The 6821-nt window shown below is 33.1% G+C and overlaps 1 long non-coding RNA gene across 1 annotated transcript; it reads left to right on the forward strand.

Moving 5' to 3' along the window:
• The first annotated feature begins 783 nt into the window (after window positions 1-783).
• Window positions 784-4674, forward strand: LOC135147002 (uncharacterized). Its single transcript, XR_010284273.1, has 2 exons — window positions 784-1548; window positions 3322-4674. It is a non-coding gene; the product is annotated as an uncharacterized LOC135147002 (long non-coding RNA).
• The last annotated feature ends 2147 nt before the right edge of the window (window positions 4675-6821 follow it).

Raw genomic sequence — 6821 nt, forward strand, 5'->3', positions numbered from 1 at the left:
TACCAAATTTTTTGATTATACATCTTCATGTGGTTCAGCTTGGAACACTGAATGCATTCACTGAAGCTTCTATAGAAAAAAAATACAACACATTTGCAGAGAACCTGGATCATATTTTTGCAACATATAAGTCGAAGATTGGTGATTATGACTTGGTTAATGATTTTATTTGAACTGTTTTTGTGTTTTAAAATGTGTTCTTTTAGGTTTTCTTCCCGATACATCATGTGAACCATTACTATGTTGTTTGTTTCAACATGAGAAATCCATCTGTTGAAATCCTTGACAACAGAGTGTCAGATCGACCATTAAAGAATTTATATGGTCAACAACTTATGGTTCTGGTAAGTTTTCTAGAAATATAACTTCTATTTTGGTTGTTTAATCTTTTGAAACGAATGTAGATGTAATGACCTGGATTTTTAAAAATATTTTTATTAGTATTAAAAGTGATTTTTCTTTAAAGAAGGGAATAAGATTTAATATTTTATTCTAGTTTAATGAGTTTTCAAGGTTTTATATTTAAACCCCGGGTTATTGTGTTATTGATAAATAATTGTATTTTCAAAACTGATTTTCATATTTTTGTTTTGAAAATTCTACATGATAATTATGTGAATATATGTGGTATGTGACTAAGTGTTACTTGTGGTATTGCTCGTTTAATTATTTATGGTGAGTTATGATTATTATGTGATTATTATATAATTTTATGAATTTTGTATTATCTAGTTTACTGAGCTGAATGCTCGTATGTGTTCGTATTCGAGAGCTTCTAATTTCTATATGCTCAGGAGAAAATATAGTTTATTTGGATATTTTCATATCGATTTATGGAATGTTAGATGATTTTATAATCGATTTACGGATTTAATTGTGTATATTTATATTTATTTATTAATTATTTGACTTCCGTAAAACCGTCCACTCGTAACGGTGTAGCAAATTTTCTTCCCGGAAGTTTCGAGAAAACTCACCTTTAGCCTAATTTGAATATTCCGGACATTTTTCGTGTTTTGACTTTTTCGATCCGGAGTACGGTTTTCCCCGGAGTCGGTCCGGCGGAGTTTTGCGGGTATTTTAATTGTTGATAATTATCTAGTTGTCTCGATATACGTGAAAGCCAGATATTTTGATTATTATATTACTTTTTATCGAAATACGTGCAAATGGGACCCGCAGACTAATCATTGCTTTTAAAAGCCCCGTTTTGATGATTATCTTGAAAACCAGTACCGATTGGACCCCGCTTTATTACTATAAAGCTATTAAATACGTATTTTCATGTCATACACGATCCAAAGGGGTACCAATTATTTGTAAATATAAATAGCCCTTTCTACACCTTATTTTCAACCGTAAAATCATTTTCACCAGTTTCTCTGCACGAATACCGAGAGAAACCGAACTGTGTTCTTCGTGTTCTTCGTAATCAAACGAGGATTTGAAGGTGTTATTGGAATCCGATGGAGGCGTATGAATAGTCAAAACGAAGCTCTCGACGCGTGGAATCTATTACAATCATTAGTTTCGGTGCAGATTCAGCGGGTAAATTACTATTAATTTTATAAAATTCGAATTATTTGTTTTTAAATGATGAATTTTCGTAGATGATTGTTTTTGATTGTTTTGATGATTCCATGTTGTAGTACGTGTTTTTCCCGTCGTTTTGGTATATTATATGTTGAATTTCGAGTTCGGAATCATATAGAAAAGTTCGTTTGATTCTTGAAGAGTGTTCTTGAGTGTTCTTGAAGTGCTCATGAACATTTTCACCGGATTTTCGATTGGATGAATCTGGGTAGTTTTTGATGTTATGAAGAGATAGATATTGTTGAGGGGAGCTTGTACATGTGGTCAGATTCTGTGTGGGTGCTCGGAGTCGAGCTCATCGGTCTTGTATAGCTTCGCCGGCGACGAAGCTTTGTAAGGATTATCCGGCCAATTCTTGGCCTGTTTGCTGAAACGGAAGCCACCAACAGATTCCTGGTGGTTGAAAGAGCAAGTTTGGAGATTTTGGTGAGCTATGGTGGCCAGGAACTCCATCTCCGGCGAAGGCAAGGGTGGCCGCTGCACAATTGCAGTTTGGTCCCCTCACTTTCGGAGATGGTGACCTTTGGTCACCCAAGTTTCATTTCTTACAAATTCCAACCAAACCTTTCAAAGGTTACACTTTTGACCCTACCGTAAAACTTTTCGAAAGTTACACTTTAAACCTTTTGATTTTAATTTTCAGAAATTGTTTTTATTTATTTATTTTAAATTCAAAAATGCTTTTTAATTATTTCTTTATTGAAAAATAAATCTAAATTTGTTTATTAATTAACTTTAATTAGTAATTAATTATTTTAATTGGTCAATTAATTTAAATATTAATTGATTAATTATTTTAATTAATTATTAATTGATTTTAATTGATTAATTAATTGGATTTAATTATCCTTTTTGATTTAAAAATTCCGAAAAATAGTTTCGAGCTTTGAAATATTTTTCTAAATTATGTTCAAGGCTCGCTAATTGTTTATAAATGTTTACAAGTCCAATTCCGAGTATCTGGACTTGATTATTTATTCAAAAAGTGATTCTTTTATCGATTTTAATACCGAAAAATGTTTGAAAAATTTCGAAAATTCCCAAAAAATCATTTTTAACCCAAGACTTGATTTGACATCAATTGGGATGGGAAATTTAATGTGTAATGTGATGTCTGCTATTGGTGTAAGGTATTATATGTTGAGAGTGGAGTCAGAAAACGGTTTTGAACATATCTTTTGATCTGTAAGTCGGAATCAAGTGAAACGAAAGAGAGATAGAAGCTTGTGAAGCCTATTTTAATATAATGAGATAATATGATCGAATCTAGAATGTGGTTATATGTTATGTAATATGCAATATGTGTCAATATGTGACTTGTTTGCTGTAAATTGATGATTACGTGATCTACGTGGTTATTCCTAATATGGTACATATGTGATAAATGACTTATATGACATAGTGTCATGATTTGATTAGTATTGGATAAGGACATATGAATTATAGGAATTGGAATTGATTGATTGGTTGTTGGACAAAATAGGATAACATGTGGATAGTCTAATAAATAGACGAGACGATGTCGGATTTTCGATAGGATTCATATGATAAGTGATTGGTAATATGTTATGTGGAATATGACTTGACTATATGGTAGAGTCAAAGCATGATTACGTGTTAAGTGATATGTGATAAGTTTAAAGGGGTATATAAGTGGGTATCGATATGCGTGATATGTATATGCGATCGATTGTTTAGTGATTATAATGTTATCTTATTCTCGTAAAGGATTTGGACGAGAAGTGTATGCCCGAAGACGTTCAGAAAGTCACGTGGTGTTACAAAGCGAATAAGGGATGAATCGAGTAAGCGAAGCGAAGATGTACGGTAGATAGAGTATAGCCAGAGATGGTCTAGAGACTATGAGAGGCATAGATTGTGAAAGTGGAAAGATGAGATTGAGATGTGAGACTGGAGTCAGATTTAAGGCAAGTATCCTAAACCTTTCTCTTGGATATATTGCAAATATTCTGATCCATTCCTTTGGTATATGTTTCAAGTATTCATACCTTTCCTTTCAATGTTCGAAAGTGCGAGTATTCTAACCTATTCTTTCTAATCTTCAAGTTTCTAAAGAATTTCCGTTTTACAAATTAATTCGAAGTTCAGATTGTCATTGAAGCATGTGTTGCTCAGTGATAGTTAGAGCTTTGAATGAATTGGGATCTTCTTGATTATTCAACCCGCCATTGTCATGCTGGTTAGCAGGCTAAATTCAGTTGCTCAGCTGATAATGGAGGATACTGAATAGTTGAGGATTTCCTGAACTGTGATTATGAAATGATGGATCATGATTTATGAATAGATTATTATCAAAGTTGATTTGGAATTATTCAGTTGTTGATGATATTTATGATGATGTTCTGTTGATTTACATTGGCTTCTTGAATTGAATTAGAGAATTGGATTATTGTTTTTATATAAACCTGTGGACCAGATTCGTTGTCATGTTAGGCCAATGAGTGCCTTGGATCCAGTGATAGAGCATGGCGGGGCCTGCTCAGGGTTAGTGCAGAACTGATCAGCTGCCTAACCTTGGTTTTAATTAAAATGTGATAGTCCAATTCAATAATTCTTTGGAAAGATTGAATTTCTCAGTTTAAATGTTGCAAGGTATTGTAAATCCTTCTATACAATACCATGAACTCATGAACTCAGGTTGAATCCTCTTATATCTTGAACTCGTGAACTTCTATTATATCATTTCAGAACTATCATTGTTTATTATTACTTGCTGAGCATTGTTGCTCACCCTTGCTATTCCTTTCTAACCATTTCAGAAAGGCTTAAAGATGAGATGATTGATTGAGATTGTGAGTAAGGCTAATGCTAGGCGAGGAGACAGAGTTGAGGATCCAGTGGTCGGGGAGTGTTCAGGAAAGTTGATGAGGTTGGTGCAAGCTGGAATAGTTGACAGTGATTCTTCTTATCGAAGATGATCTGATTTGGTAAGAGATGTTGTGTAATAATAGTGGTAGATTCTAATTTCAATACTGTAACCTGGATGCGATCCTGTTGCTTTTAGGGGGTTTAAATGTTCTCTTTCGAATCATTTATTAAAGTTTAAATGTTCTCTTGAAATTCTCCTATTATGGCTTTCAAGTTTGAAATTCAGGTTTTGAAATCATTCGATTTATGTTCTCATTCACATCTTTTATTAAATGTTTTCAAGTTTAAATTCTTTTGGATTTTCATTATCTAAAAAAAAAAAAAAGAAGAAAGAAAAGATACAGGTTTTCAAAGTGGTTTAAAATGGTTTTTGTGTGGTGACGTCAGAATCCAGGCCCCCGGATTCCTGGAACGTCACAGTTGGTATCAGAGCAACAGGTTATAAGTAATTGAAATTAGAATATAGATTATAGCTTTAAGTTCTATTGATGAGGAATGTTGTGTAACCTCACATAGAGGTATTGTGAGACTATCTGGAAATAGTCTAGAGATGTGTCAGGATTAGAATCTAGTTAGATGATTAAGTTGAGTGTATAAGTTTAGAGAGATTTTGATTCTTAAGTTTAGACATAGGATTTCTAGTATGTTGACTGTAACATCTGGGATTATTCGTGTAATTATTTGAATGATTAAGGAACATTATATGAAATTTTATATGAATTTCTGTGAATTAAGTGGTTCCTGTTCTATTAATTTAGTTATGTATTTTTGATTAAATTTGAGGAATATCAATTTTTATATGTTCAGTACAAAATATAGTTTATTTAGATGTGTTCATATCGATTTATGTATTGTCGTATGATTTTATATTTGAATTATGAATTTAATTGTGTATATTTTAATTAATTATTAATTATTTTGATTTTTCGAAAACCGTCAACCTACAACGGTACCGAGATTTTACTTCCCGAAAATTTCAACAAAATTCACCTTTAGCCTAATTTGAACATTCCGGACACTTTTCATGTTTTGACTTTTTCGATCCGGAGTACGGTTTGTTCCGGAGCCGGTCCGGCGGAGTTTTTCGGTATTCGATAATTATCTGGTTGTCTCGATAAGCGTGAAACTAGATATTTTATATTCATCCTTATCTTGTAATAATTACCGTGGGACCCGCCTACTAATGACTGATTAAAAAGCCCCGTTTGATAGTTATCTCGAAAACCGGTACCGATTGGACCTGTTTTATTAATATAAAGCTATTAAACATTGTATTTTCGTGTCATATATGATCCAAAGGGGTATTAATTTTTCATAATTATAAATAGCCTTAACCGCACTCTAATTCATCGGGGAAATCATAATCTCAGTTAAACACGAGTTTATCGAGAGAGTGTTCTTCGTGTTCTTGAGATTCAAACGAGGATTTGGAAGCGTTATCGGACTCGGATCTTGGCGTTTAAGCACTCAAATCGAAGGTTTTGAGGAGTAGAATCTGATTCTAGCATTAAAAACATCAAGAGATTTACAGGTGAGGAGGAATTTAAGGTTTTAAATTCGAAGCCATTTAATTTAAATTAGGGATTTCTGATTTTGAAGTTGTTGATGTGTTTTGATGATTGTATGTTGTAGATAATGTTCTCCTGATCATTTTGGTATATTATATGCACGATTTGGAGTTCAATAACGTGTTCAATCTTGAGTTTGATGTTCGAATTGGAGAATTAGGGTTCTTGATTGTTCTTGAGTAATTTCAATTAGAAATTAGGAACTTTCAATCCGTTAATCCTTTGCATAATCTGAAGGTGCCAGCTTGTTAGTCGTGTTGTGAGGGGCACTCGTATATGTTCAAATCAACCAAATGATCGCCGATTGTCCAACCGGATTCTGGGATCGAGCTCGCCGGCGGCGAAGCTTCGATCTCGATTTCCGGTGACAACAGGGATCAGTTGGTCGATTTGTTGAAGCAGAGATGTTTAGGATGGGGTGTTGTGTCGATCTGCAGTTTCTGGTGAGCGGGGAAGGCAAAGAACGCCGTCTCCAGCGACATGGAAGTCCGGCGGTGCCAAACTACAGTTTGGTACCCCGACTTTTGAGAACAGTGAAGTTTTAGTACTGTAGTTGCATTTCTTACAATTTGACCCCTGCTTCAAGTTTCCAAATTTACGTTTTAAACCCTGAACTTTTAAAATCTTTCAAAAGTTTTATTTATTTAATTTTTATTTCGAAAATCAATTATTTTAATTTCAAAAATAGTTTTTAATTATTTATAAATTCAAAAATAAATTTGATTTAATTAATTAATTAATTTTAATTAATAATTAATTATTATAATTAGT

Source organism: Daucus carota, chromosome 6 (assembly GCF_001625215.2).
Source record: "Daucus carota subsp. sativus chromosome 6, DH1 v3.0, whole genome shotgun sequence".
Taxonomy (NCBI): Eukaryota; Viridiplantae; Streptophyta; class Magnoliopsida; order Apiales; family Apiaceae; genus Daucus; species Daucus carota.